This window comes from Vidua macroura, chromosome 10 (assembly GCF_024509145.1).
Source record: "Vidua macroura isolate BioBank_ID:100142 chromosome 10, ASM2450914v1, whole genome shotgun sequence".
In the NCBI taxonomy this organism is placed as follows: domain Eukaryota; kingdom Metazoa; phylum Chordata; class Aves; order Passeriformes; family Viduidae; genus Vidua; species Vidua macroura.
In genome coordinates this window covers 7,950,550-7,965,258 of record NC_071580.1, presented here as the reverse complement: position 1 = coordinate 7,965,258, position 14,709 = coordinate 7,950,550, and positions in this window count along the sequence as shown.

The following is a 14,709-nucleotide window of genomic DNA, read 5'->3' as shown; positions in this document are numbered from 1 at the left end:
GGACCATGACTTCTCTGTGCCAGCACCCAGATAGAACTGTCCAAGCTATGGCAGGTCTCAAGGAGATGAAGTTTCGCACCAGCTGGAGAGTTTGCCACTGCTGATCATCACTGTAAGGTTGGGGATGTTCTTCAGTTAGTCACTGACATTAGAGAAGTGCCCAGGCTCCTCAGGGTGGCTTTACCTTCTTCCTGTCTGGATTTGGAGCTCTTGAGAAATTGGCTCTTTTCTTGGGTATGTTGGGCATTTCATATTTTTATAACAAGAGAATCAATCTGGTGAGTCTTCTCGCAGCAGACAGGATTTTTTTTGTTGAAAATAAAGGTCTTCATAGGAATTGAAGTTTTTACTGGTTCCTACAGTTCAAGTAAGAGTTTTTAATTTTTTTTAAACCTTTCTTTTTGTAAAAAGATACTCAGTTTTGATATCACAAATTTCTAATTTTTTGTCTGCTTTGGTCCTCCCTAAACACCCTGATATAGCCTGAAGAGAAATAGTTTATATTTTCATTTTGAAATGTCTCTGAATTTAAAATTTTCCTACAGAGGTATTTATTTAGCTGTTGGGTCCAGCTAGTGGTCTGCAGGTCAAATCTGACTCAGGGAAATGCTTTTATGATCCAATTCTTTCTCCCTGTGGGAGATGCAGGCCCCTTTCCTGTACTCCATGCTTCTAAAGCACATGAGTACATCCTTCTGTGCCTGGTCACCACATTTTTCTGATTTCAGTCTGCTGACTGTTGCTTTTTTTAAATCTTCACCCAGACCAGTGGGTCAGATATTTTGAGGAGACAGGTGAGGGCGCTGCCAGCAAACTGGAATTTTATTGCACAACTCATTGTGTTTAAGCTGTTTTCTTGATGAAGAAGTTGTTGTGCAAAGACAAGTATCCAACAGACTTTTTCCACACTGCATTTGTCCTTGTTTCAGTTGTGTGTTTTGCTGCTGAAGCAAACCACCACCCTTCTTGAAAGCCTTAAAACCCCCTCCTGCCACCTCCGCTTTTTCATTCCTTTTCACTGAGTAGGCTGCCAAAATTGATTTTCTGATTATTTACTGCAACATCCTTTCCTCCATGGCCATGGGGCCTTTCCTCCCTGATCAGGCAAGCGCAGGGCAAAGGACCAGGTGAACTCAAACCTGTCTCCAGAATCTCAATGCAGAGCTCCTTTGAAAAACACCATGGCCAACCACACAATTTTTCTTCCTCTCTGAAAACCCTGTGAGAATCTTACACTTAAATCAGGAATTGCACAAGCTTCCTTATGTGGCTCACCACAACCCTGACCTGCACTACTCTTGTACATCTGTCTCCCTTAGGAAAGACAGAATGGTTTGTACTGAAGTGTGAGAAGAGCTCAAATTTGTACAAATTCTGCCCTTACATGAAAATGCACAGGGGTCAGTTACAAGGAGAGAGCAGGGCTTAACTTTAAGCCAAGATAAAACTCCATTTTCCAGAAGAAAAGAGATGAGATGCATTATTCCACAGAGTAACTAATCTACAGCAGGTACAGTGGTCATCATCTTATTCTATTTCTTCATTTTACTATACATGATGCATCTTCAACAGAATTAAAGGCCCTTAACTTTCCATTGCTTTTGCAGTTGATGGAACCCCAAGAAAATTTTGACTGGAAAAAAAATCATACTTTTCAACATGAATGATGGCACATGTATAGGAGGAATAAAAAGTTTCAGATCTAAAAGCCCTTCCTATATAAAATGTGTTTAAAAAACCAATTCACTACAAACTGCTCTCAGGCAGTTAAGATTTACATCCAAAGGGATGAGGTATAATCACACATTTAAAGTATCCAGCATCTCTTAGTACAGATGTTCAGCTGTGCTTACTGATGCTGGCAACCAAGCAAAAGAATAGTTTAGTGCAATTGCCTTTCCCTTAAGGAGTCCTCTTTTAAGACACTTATCTGAACACATGCTATGGTGGAGAATGTTGTGACTGAATTATTCAATCTATTTTGTGTTACAAGTTTGTAATGCACAGTCTGAAAGATGGCCAATCCCTGCTCTTCTCTAATTATGCTGAGTGTGAAGATGTCTGGGACACAGCCTTACAACAATGCTAGGAAAGAACAGACTCCAGAGTGACTGAGCTGACTCCAGAGTCTACAGCAGACAACATCTCTTCAAAATAAGCCACACAGGTGGTGATAACCCATTACAGACAGACACCTAACTCCCAACACTAGAAAAATACAAGGGATAATGGGAATTGCTTACAATTGCTTACCATGGGTGTTTACATCAGCCAAAAGCAGATGTTCTCCAGCTAAGCTGGACTGTAGTTTTGGTGTTCCCAGGTCCACAGCACCCATGGATATTCAAACAATATCCCTGCTTGCTATGTGCATTTCCATCTCATCTGGCTGTGAGGTGGTGAGATCTGTATCATATTTCTATGAGCTGCACAAATGCTGCTTCCAGATTCAGCTGCTGCAAAACATTTTACACGAGTCTGAACAAAGAGATTCCAGCTGGTCCAGACTGAAGCAACATGTTTGCTTCCTTCTCCCTTTCATCTCTAAGCTCATTCATGCTGAGAGTGAGTATAATTGCTCTCTATAAATACATTCAGGTTAGGCACTAAAGCGAGAGAAAAGATACTTAAGCAAATGGACAATGATGACACAAGAACAAATGATTACTAATGAGCAATTAATAAATTCAACCCATAAATTAAAATTTCTGATTATCAAAAGACTGAAGTTCTGTATCACCTTTCCACTAAAACTAGGAAGAAAGGAAATAGAATTGTTTTGTGAAGCTTGGTAAATGAATAGACTATGAGATACAGTTGCTTATAGCAGCAGAGGAATCGATTTGGTAATCTACAAGATCCCTTCCACTCCTATGCAAATAGTGAACACAAAATCTAAATCACTGCCTGGAGTTTATATTAGCCTTCTGTTTTACTTTTATTTCAAGGCCTTTGGAATCTGACTTCTTTAATGTTCCACCAAAGTTGCTCTGGCAAAATCTCTTGCAGGTTCTTGTTGATGTAAGAACCAACACCTAATATTTTTTCTTTCTAATTTGCCAGATATCTACTCCTTGAGCATGAGCAACCTGATGGCTTATCTTCCTCAAATTCTGTGAAGGACTTTCTTCATCTGGCTTTTTCTCCTCTAGAAGTTCCACAGGTTCTGTTGTGATTATTTTCTCATGTCTTTTACACCTAGCCCTCCACAAAAATATCACAGTAAACTTCTATTCCAAATTACCTTCTTTTCTCTTCAGATTTTGCAATGGACAGCTTGCTACCACCAAGCACAGTAAATACTACACATGGCAAATAAGAGCCCTAAAGCCTATTTGGGGAACTTGTTATGGTGTCAACAAGGAGTTTTTTCTGAATTAGGCCGAACCACCCTGACAGAATCTTATTCCTACCTGTCACACATATTTATGATATAATTTCTGACCTAAGCTTCTCTAGGTCTTCATGCTTCAGCTCTGTTGAAACTTTAACAGTTCTCTCCTATTACATGAAGCTAAAGGTCCTGCACTCATTATATTATGTACTGATGCTGAGATTTCCTTTTTTTTCCCTGTTTCTGATGAGTGCAGATTTAACCTATTGCCTGCCATCCATCCATCCATCCATCCATCCATCCATCCATCCATCCATCATGCTGCTGCAAGAAATATTTTTCTTCTTAGGTGTCCCACTATATTTCCTTCTTTTGTCAGCCAATACAAGATTTTTGCTTTACTCAAAAATTCTCTTTGTTGACCTCCTGCATCATGTTGAGCCCCTAGACATAATCTTCTCCTCACCATCCTCCCATACAGTGAGCACCTACCCACACCTATTTGCTTGATTTTCAGTTCTTTTCTAGCCTTCATCTCCTGGGAGCAGCTCTGGTGGCTTCAAGTAATCTCATTATCCTCCTTCAAAATGCTGACGTAAACTCTTCTGACAAACTACCTGCAAAAAAAAAAAAAAATCAAAACAAAATTTTAAAGTTATGTTTGTATGATTATTGTTTATTAATGTCATCATTAAGGTTTGACTGTTTCTTTGTGCCTCTCTTACATACTTTGTAAATGGTCCAGGGCAATGACTGGCCTCTTAATCTGTATTTATACAGGAGTTAGTTCAGTGGTATTCTGGCTCTTGATAAAGCCCTATGCTGATGCTCAGCTGTGACAACAGAAAAAAAAAGACACTGTTATGTCAGGAACACTGTTCTGCCTTTTGTTCCAACTACTGCCATTCCCTGTCCAACAGTACTGCTCAGGGGCTTCTGGTCTTTCCTTTTTATACTGGACCTCTGGGACTCCCTCTGCTTTGCTGACATTCCTCATAATGACTTTTTCTCTGGAAGAACAGAACTGTCAATGCATTGGATGAAGAACTGGGATATTTTTAGTGAGAAGACCACGGAGGTGGGTTCAGGTCATCCAAAGAGCAAACTGAGCGTGTCTGACTGTGGTGGTACGGAATGGAAAACAGAAGGGGAACCAGTGGAGTTGTGGTCTATTCCCAGGTCTTTTATGGCCACTTTGTTTGGTGAAGTCAAAATTTTTCACTCTTTTGGGAGTCCATTTCCATTTGTGTTTTGATTGCCTGTGAGATTTCAACTAAAAGCTTCCAAGGGAAGGGACAGTAACTTATTGTCTTTAAATCCCCAGCACAAACTCTTTTAAGTGCTACTATGACCTTCTTCACCACCATCTTTTTTATAACTCAACATAATTAGACCCTGACGAGTGGCCAGTCAAAAACTCCTTCTTGCTAAGGGAGAAACTGTGCCTTCTTTTGGGAAAGATGGATATAGCACAGAGCTGGAAGTCAGCAAGTACCACAGTGATGGTAGGAAAGGACAGCCAGCTAGGCATTAGAGGGGACAGAAGGAAGGATTTTCTTTAGTCTGGACAGAATTAATTGCAATCTGAAGTCCCCAGGTCAACTGTTACCAGGCATGGCAGCAAGGACATGCCAGCAAGGATTTTGTAGGCAGGGGAAATGCTATAAATGACTGATTTTGATTTTAGTTCTTACCCAGCTACTTTGTGTTTCCTCTCATCAAAAGATTACCCTTCTTGTTTGTGCTCTGCACAACCTGGCTTTGTGAGTTTAAAGTCTGACAGACTTCTCTGGGGATCTCACTGTTGGCAAAGGTCTAGAAGGCAGCTCCATCTCAAAGCTCTGGCCAAACCAGAGTCATATTTCACCTCTACAGTACAAAATCCTTGACCTAACATTTTTATTCCTTTCCATATGGTGTAGTAAGAGGTGGAAAATATATTCAATATAACAGAGCGTTGATCTTGGTAATACAGTACCCCATATACCAAAAGTACTTTAATGCCATAATGACTCCATTCACGGGGAATTAGTTCAATGAGAAAATGCAGGTGCATGCCAACCAATTCACCAAAAGAGGTTTTCCAGTCTGCCAACAGGGTGCAGAGACTCCTTCTGAGCTCTTTTCCTTCCCCACGACAGCCCTTAGGTAAAAGTTTGCAGGAAATTCAAATGCTCATGAGCTGGCAGAGTTGCTGCTTCACATGCCCTAATAAACGTAAACACTTCTGTTTCAGCACATCTGCCATTGCAATACCTACAGCTTTTCCAGAACCAAAGGATTAATTTTATTGTGCTTTTGCTCAGCAGATCTGGTAACACAATATTGTACTTCTAAGCAGACAGATTACTCACAAGTTTCTGGATGCTACATCTTTAGAAACTCACTCTACTTAAAGATAAGTGTTGAATCTTGCAATCCCAGAAACATCCAACTGATGTAAAAAACAGTTATAACAATGGCCAGATGGATGCTATTTTTCCTCAGGTTATTTGGATGTTCCAAAGTAATGGTTCTATTATGATTTTTTCCACTTTAATATTAAACAGATGCACCTTGTTTGTAAAGACTGTTATGAACTACTTTTTCTTTAGATTTATAAAATAAAACAATAAAAGATGTAAGGAATTAGAAGGGGTTTGAGTATTACTTTATCATAAAAGGGAAAGACAGATATTACATCAATATAATTACATATGTAGTAAAAAGAACTTTATGGACCTGTACAGAGAACCCCATTCAGCATTTCTAGAAACCAGGTGTAATGCCACAGACATCAATTACGTTATTTTATTTTTGGTAAGGGTAGATTCAAATCTAGAAAAGTCATATTTATGTATTTGTGTCTGCTTGTGCAGCTGAGCACATCAGACACCCTTTGCTAAATACTGAGACACTGACAGCAGCATTTTCCCAGATAGTCAGGTGCCATCTTAATTTCTGGCTTATTTTTCAGGATGGCCACCATCTTGTCCCAGTCTAGGGACTAACTGTGAGGAGTGCTGAGATCTCTGAGTTTCCAGCACAGCAGCTGAGAACTCTGCTGTACATTATCCCTGCTGCCCAGTACTAGCAAGGCTTGAAGAGACTAAAAACAAACATGCTTTTGTATCAAAGGAAGCACAGCGTGATTGACAACCTTCAGAGCACTTTGCCTGCTCATCAGTTAGGAAGTGTCTCCCATAACTCTGCTCTCCCCATTCAGCTGATCTCTTCTGTGGAGTGGTTTGCCCTTTGAGCTAAAGAGAACCCAAGCCTGCAAGTGACTATGGTACACCAAAATGTGTACTGTGACTGATTTATTTACACAGACATGAGGCAGTCTAATTGCAAAAGCTTGGACATAAACTCTCTAAAGTAGATGTACAGTGAGAATGTCCACTCAGATTAAGGCATTCCATTCCTCACAACCAAGGGAAATTGGCCAAATTGATGAGCTATTTAAGTGTTTTGTGGATAGGCATCCTTGAAATGTCAAATATTTAATCACAAGAAGTATTGTTATTGCTACTATTTATTTCACTTTGTCTCCAGTTACTTTATTTTATAAGAATATGAGGATTTCTTCTGAATTAGATTATAAAACATCTTGCAGTATAAAAGCTTAAGTTCAGATAGTGATAATTTTTTAAACATTCATTTTGTCTCAGCTGATAATTGCTATGCTGAGCTCTCATTCAAAAGCAATACTATTATTATTGTTGTGAAATTCAAACATTAAGATTTCAAACACTATTGAGTGAATGACAAAAGTACAGTTTCCAAACTGTAAAAATATATTTTGACCTTAGTTCTTACAAGTACTGAGCAGCCAACACAGAATGAATCAATTTCATTTTAATGTGGAAATAATCTTAACTGAGGAATTAGAACTTAGTCTGACCGTGAGGTAAACTGGGCTTGTTTGACTGAGTTCTGAGAGTTTAAATATCCAACCTGTGAGCCTGGTAGGCACAAAACTGAAATGCACTTTAGAGTCCATGTGGACAACATGCTGAGCATCCTCCCTTCCCAGGGGCTGTAAGAGGGTTGAGGCTGCTGAGTACCTCTCAGAGGTTTGTGCTGCATCCCAGAATTGTGTCTGTAGGATCTGTCTGTAGGATCACTGGACTGTGTGTGTGGGTAGAGCTCAGTTTGCCATGCCATCACTGACTATTTCTAACAGTGTCTGGCCTGAACTTCCAAGTCTTGGAATAAAAGGAGGTTCTGAATTCAGATGATGCCATATGACTTTTAGAACCATACCACAGTTACTTGCTGCTTTTACAGAACAGAGTGTCTCTGTCTCCATGTCTCTGAGACAACTTGAAATTTATTTATCAGTTGTCTCTCTGCCCTGACAAAATATTTTCCTGTGCCAAAAACCTAATTTACCAGTTCTGGATGCAGACACTTCATTGACTCAGTAGGGATTGTTAGTTACACATAATTCTAAATTAATTGAAGATACAATTCAAGCTGAGCAGTCCAGGTCTGTGCTTTTCTAGACCAACCTCAATATTAACACCTTATTATGAGCTTGTAGGCAGTTCATCATCTGCACCTGTGTGACCATATGTAATTTAGTTTGACAGGAGTTTGCCTCAGGCAGTATGGCAAAACCCCAGTAACATATATACAGAATAGAAACTAGTCAAGATGACTCTGAGCTTCACAATTCCCCAGTGGCATGGTTTTGGGCAGGGGATCAAAGTGGGCTTTGTGGATGTCACCATGTCATCCTGGGGTCACTATAGAGTGTGTTACTGTCTGCAAAATGATCCCCTCCTCTCCTGCCAGAGGGCCACTGGATGTACCTGCTTCACTCTCTGCAAGGAGGAACAAGGTGAAGAGCACCCAGAGTGGTACAATGTGGGAGGTGTGGGTTGGGCTACAACTCCTGCTCTTTCAAAGACACCAGCTGTGAGCTTAAGTAAGAAGCACAGCCCACCACGGCTCAACTTGCAGCAAGGGAACAGCAGCCCTTTCTGCCAGGAGCTGGGGAAGGTGTCCACACACACGAGATGATGTCTGGGGACGTGTTCATGGTGTGAGCATCAACCCCTAAAGTCAAGGTGTGAGTGGTGTGGTGCCTGCAGCACCCAGGTCCCCATGCATCCTGGGAGAGGTTTTATCCTTGCTCCATCAGAGCAGACAACATGGGATAAGTGCACTCTCAACATCAAAGGGTATTTAAAGTTAATTGAGATCAAGTCAGGCCATCTGCCAGGCATCATGACAAATCCTCTCCATCCACTGTGCAAGGTCCTGTACATTTCTATGGCAGATATTCCATTCTCTAAGCTGGTTGATCATTACAGACTTTGATGAGGCAGGCACTTTGAATACTGCAGAGGGATGTTCTCAACTGTTCTAAAAGCTGCCAAGCACTTCATTTTCCTTCAGAGTTCCATTACTTTGCACTTCTCACATGGTCATATGTGGCAGAGTTTTTCTACTGATTCTCCAGACCAGTTGTCCTCTCCCTTTGGCAAATTTATTAGTCAGGACTACAGACCCAATTCTGCATTAATTTTTCAGCTCAGCATATAATGATAATAATAATAAATATCTTCTATTCAAATAGCATTTATTCAAAATCAAGATGGAAAGCTAACATGCCCAGCTGGGAGCACAGCAACTTACCAGTAGTTTTATGAAAGTACCCAGTAGAGATCTGAATCTATTTTGTACAGTTGGGTTCTTCCTCTTGGGGAAAAAATAAAATTTAAGATCAATCTCTGCTCCAGAAAATGTGGACAATGAAAACAGATGTGAGCATTGACTTTTTTGGCCCTAGCTTTGGGAAAATGCTTCAAAGAAACAAAGGTTTTGTTGCAAAGAAAAATGTTGCTGCAAAGAAAAATTAAAATTATAATAAATTCCTGTTGAAAAAAAAAAATCCTGTCCGTCTGATTCACAGTTTTGATGATTAAAACCCCATTTTTCTTCTACTATCCTGAACTCCAAACAGTTTCAGGCTAAGGTACTAGGTTTTTCCATAACACAACAATAAAAGCAGAATCTGTAGTGATAACCAAGACCAATGATAGCCCCCACAGAGTGCTCACAGAAGCAAAATAAAAATCAAAACTGCTTCAGAGAATAAACAAATACTGCAACAACCAAAATTTTATGCTGCCTTGAAGGCTCTACCTGCTGAAAAGCAGCTGCTTTAGGTACTTCTGTGGCCTCTTTACCACAATATCTTAAAACTTCACACCTAAATGATCACATTCTCAGAGAGGCACTATTTATCTCTTAGAGAGTTGAAGCAAACACAAGGATTAAAGGCTTTTTTCACCAAGGTATTCAGGCACTTATATCCTGATTGTTTTCAAAGAGAAGGTAGGGGCCTGAGTATCTTCAGATTTTCTAGGTCTGTGTGACTCTCTGGAGGTCACAGGGCAATGATGTGGCAGAACAGGAAAGAATTTCAGCAGGAAATTGTATCTAAATTTATTTTTACCTCTGGTCTTCCAACCACTGGTTAACACTCAATCAACCAGATCATCATTTTTGTGTTTCACATCATCCTTATTTCCTAATCCTGCTGTACCTCTCCACTCAGGTACAAATACACAATGGTGCCACAGCAAAAATGCTCTTTTTATCTCTTTGCAAGGTACAGACACCTGCCATATCAATGCTGTAACACACATGGGGCTCTATAAAAGAGCTCAACATAAATTGTTGAGTCTGTTCATCAGTTTTTATTTTGACCAAAGGGCTTGTTGGACACAGCAATTGGTAATGACACAAGGCACAATGATTTGTATTAGACAAAGTAGTTGCCACCCTGTAACATTTTAAAGATTTAAAACTGAGAAATGAATTTGCATTAACTTGTGTGCCATGATATCACCTGGGACAAATAGCCATAGTGTATCTCCAACTTGCTGTTTAATTTATTTGTATTCCACAGTGTTTCTTGGTTTTGTTCTGTATAACATAAAAAATAAAGTGATTTATACAGCCAATATTTAAGTGACTGTAATTACTATTACAGCAGTAAATTAGTATGGCTAATAAGTTGAATGATAAGTTGAATGGATGTACAGTTTGCTTACTGTTTTGAAATTCCATAATCTCACATGCTTAACTTTCAGGTGAACAAGAAGGCAGAGTGTTTATATTAACTGTCTTTTTTTAACATGCTCTTTTTGTAAGTTTACCAGCAGAACAATGAATTTCAAAGGCTTTTATTTTTCTTCCTTATTTCTGTTGGCCTCGGTCTTCCAGGCATCTATGGACCCCAGGATGAAAACTATTAACTTACATGCTTAAAATTAAGCAGTGTTTGGAGATTTGTTGAATCAGCAAATACAGGCTTACATTAGTTATTTGATGAAATTAATATTAATTTTTTAATAACTTCTTAGTTGAGTGTAAATTGGTTGTAATGGTAAACTTGGCTTTGTTTCTTAGTACTGTTTGCCTGGGTAATGAGTACTTGGCGAATATTTCCATTTTACCACACTACTAATGTGCACTAATCATGTTTTTTCTTGTTGTAAGTGAATAGCTGGGATGTTGCACAGAACTGTTTGATCAGTATAGCATGATTTAAGAGAATGCTTATGCCTTTATTTGTCTCATAATCCTACTTAACATCTGTGTGAATCATTACAGTAAGGTGTGTGTTAATAAAAGCTTCCACAAACACATTTATATATACAAAATTAAAATATTAGCTGCCTTTTATTTCAGTAGATTTAAAGTGTCACTGTATTTTTCCACTGAAGCAAAGTACTGAAAATATTTCACTTATCATATGTGTTTTTCCCACAGTGACTTGTGTGTCACTTCATGAGTGATATCAAGCTATGTTGCATGATTTGAAAATCATGAGCCTTCTGCTTTTCAAATCTTCACGTGAGAGAAAAGCCACTTATGTAAGTTCCCTGACAATCTCCATAAGGAAATCTCTTGGGAATAGGAAGGCATCTTGAAAACAGACAACACCATTCCCATTTCAAATCCCATGAGGCAAGAGACCAAGCTGGTTCTCCGCACACTTCATGTGTGTCTGGACTGTCTGCCAGTGGATTTCCTGCACCACAGCCGTGCCCCCTTCACTACTGGGGGGCACTGGAGGAGGGAGATCACCACGTCTCAAGAGAACATTGCGCAAATCCATCCAAGTGAGCCTCTGTGGTCTTCTCTCTCCTTCACCACCTCCCTATCTTTGCACTTCTATAGATTCCCCAGATAAAATGGTGTGTTGATTTAACTGCTCCATCCTTATGGCTTGATGAAATACAAACATTCTGTTTTGTAACAGGCCAGTCAGAATTTGATTTGTCAGGCTTTGCATAGGAAGAGGCACTAAACCCCCATATCTTCCTTCCCCTTTACACATCATGGGCTACTAACTCTAAGTACCTAGAGTACCTCTAGTACCTCTACTCAAACTGTAGCACCTTGTCTTCACTTGGTGTCAGTTTTTATGGCCTCTTTTCTGGCTTTTTGCCATTACAGATTGCACAGATTGGCACTTCTCAGCAGACCACACAGGAATTATACACTATTACACAACCCTGCTGCTCCACATTGTAAACACCTCTCAGTTACCATCTCACTTTTTTTATTTGGCTGGAATGTGTGTTAATCTTCAGTTCCAAAGTGTTAAAGAATTAATTGCAACTTTAAATATGAAGGTGCAGAAAGGAGAGCAGAGTCATGGCTGAAAAGGAAGAGGTTCATAATCTAAGGGTGTGTACCTTGAACAAGATGCAAACAGACGTGTACCTTGTCTGTGACCTGCCTGCTGGGCCTATAAAAATCTCACCTCAACCCTACCACATGTCCCACACACACGTTCTAGTCAAGAGCCTCAAGACAGGGTAGCAGGAAAATGCCATTTTAAGTCCTGGAGTGCCCTGCTTGGATGAAACAGCATGCTCACACAAAGTCCTCTGGAAATCCATCATTTCCCCCCTGAAATTCATGCAGTCACTCACCTGGTGCCCTTCCCACCTTGACCCTGACCCAAACCTACTTAAAACAGAGGCCATGTTTTCCAAGATCTCAGTTCCTAGTTAAGTCCATATGCTTCAGGCCAAAATCTTGATCATAGAAGTTAAAGGAATTTTATCCAGTCATTTATGTGAGGCAGGGGTATATATTTGATAATTTATTGCGGTGAAACTCTTCCAAAACTTGTGGCATTTCACCTGCCACTGGAGTTTACTTTGCAAATCATGTCCACTACTGACAGCAGAGACTGAAATTTTTGATAGTTACAGCAGAAGCCACATATTTCATAGCAATTGTATTAGAACATATTGGTGAATAACCAATAGGAACACTAGATAACTGATAATCACAGCTTGTGTTTGCATAGTACAAAACCTTTCATCCACCCAAGAAGCTTTGAGAAAGATGTAGGCCATAACCAATGGAGTTAGCCAACACAAATATGTCCATGAAAAATTATTTAAGAAATTATACCTCTTTGTAAAATCAATGTATTTTCATTCTCTTCCCTACTTACCAAATTTGAAATATTTCATAACTGGTCAGAGAAAGCTATTAACAAATCCAACTTCTAGTGCATTTCCTTTTCTGGGAAAAAAAAAGGAAAAAAGAGAAGAAAAAAAATATTTAAAAGAGTAGAGCTCTTCCCATAAAACACAATTTAGTTCACATTTCAAAATGCAAGCTCAGGCTTTCAGTAACTTCTCCTCTTGTGTACAAAGTGTATATAAGATACTCTTTCAAGATGAAGTTCACTGCTGTTCCCTGCACACATATAATAAGCAACTGCATTGGGGTAAACCTGCCTCTGAATCATTAAGTGGTTGGTAATACTGCTGATTATATTCATTATTAAAAATTCATTGTAGAGTTTGCAAATGAAATACCTCAGTCTTCTCAGCCTGAACTTGATCTCAGCTGTATCTCAGATGAATCTCACCCACTTTAATGTAGCAGAGTCAAAAAATATTCTACTGTAATGACGTATAAAAATCAGCCTCTCTTAATTTCCAGGCACCTTAAAAAAGAGATCCAGCCGTGCATCCAATGATGCAGATTTTCTCTTTCATAACAGAAGGATAATAATTTCAAGCTCTTGCAAATATCTTAGAATAATTGATCAAGCCCATAAGTTATGTATAAGACTTATTTTCACAACAAAAATTACTGTAAAAATTGTATAAGACACTAAAGAGAGTTTCATTACAGTTTGGAGTTTACCTACATGAAATCATCTAGAAAGGTCAATTTAGATCCACAAAAGTAGGTGATATCTATATTCTGGGATGAAGTCATTCCTGAAATTATCTGCTTTTCCAGAGAAACACTGCATATATGGGTCAGATTTCTCAAATTTTCAAACACACTTTTCTCAGTTCCATTATTATTTTCAGTTCAGCCCAGCTGAACATAACAGTTTGCCTCTTCTCTAATGATGCACTGAGTGAAAAACAACATACCTCAGCCTTTTCAACCACAGGAATACCGACATTTTCTAAATTTTATCAATTTTAATAGGACTTTTAATTAATTTTAATCTAAATAGAACCTTTAGAATAGTTGTAGTTAAAAAAAATCTGCTTAATCAATGCACTATTTATAGAGAAGTGAACCAAATAAGAACCAAATTATTTTCTCAGGTGTGTGTACGGTATCACTTATTAAATCCTCCGCCTGCAAAGCCATTGAATTTTTCATGTATCTCAGCCAAATTAGTTTAGTGTGTCTTTACATGATTTTTAAAAATTATTTTAATATTTATTTTAAAAAATATTGTCATGATTTGAGGTATAAATTCAAAGTAGTAGAAAATAAGTTTAGAGTTTTTCCACTTCATTGATAAGTAGGTGATTGTTTCCTGGTACATCCTGTTCCTTCCATAGTCTGTGCCAATCCAGATTTGTTACTTGCATTAGTTTCCTCTCAGCAGAAGATGCTGTTTTCCAACAAACTAAATGAAAACTCCTTTCTGTGCATTGACATGGGAAGCAATTGCTAAAAGAATATCTTTCTTGGTTTGTCTCACACTGCCCCAGGGCTGGGCACACGACAGTTGTGATCTTTCTCATTTACTGATTATAAAACTTGAGAAGAAGAGAGAAAAACCTTCTAATGAGGTGAAATCACAAACCCTTCTTGAGCTACTGGGTAATTCACCTGACCTCACTAATGCAGTTAGATATATGTTTTTTTCCTTTAGGATGGGAATTCAAAATAGAACTGCAAGGTGATTACATGATTTGAAAAGAGTTTCTAAGTAGTATTTACAGGATATCCTTGCTGTGTAACGTTCATCCAGAAGAAAAAGTGCCACAGGCACACAGATATGCAGATGATAAACAGACATGCAAATTCGAGATAATCATTAAATTACTAAAAAATATCACTCAGGAAAAGAGTATCAAATGAAGAGATCA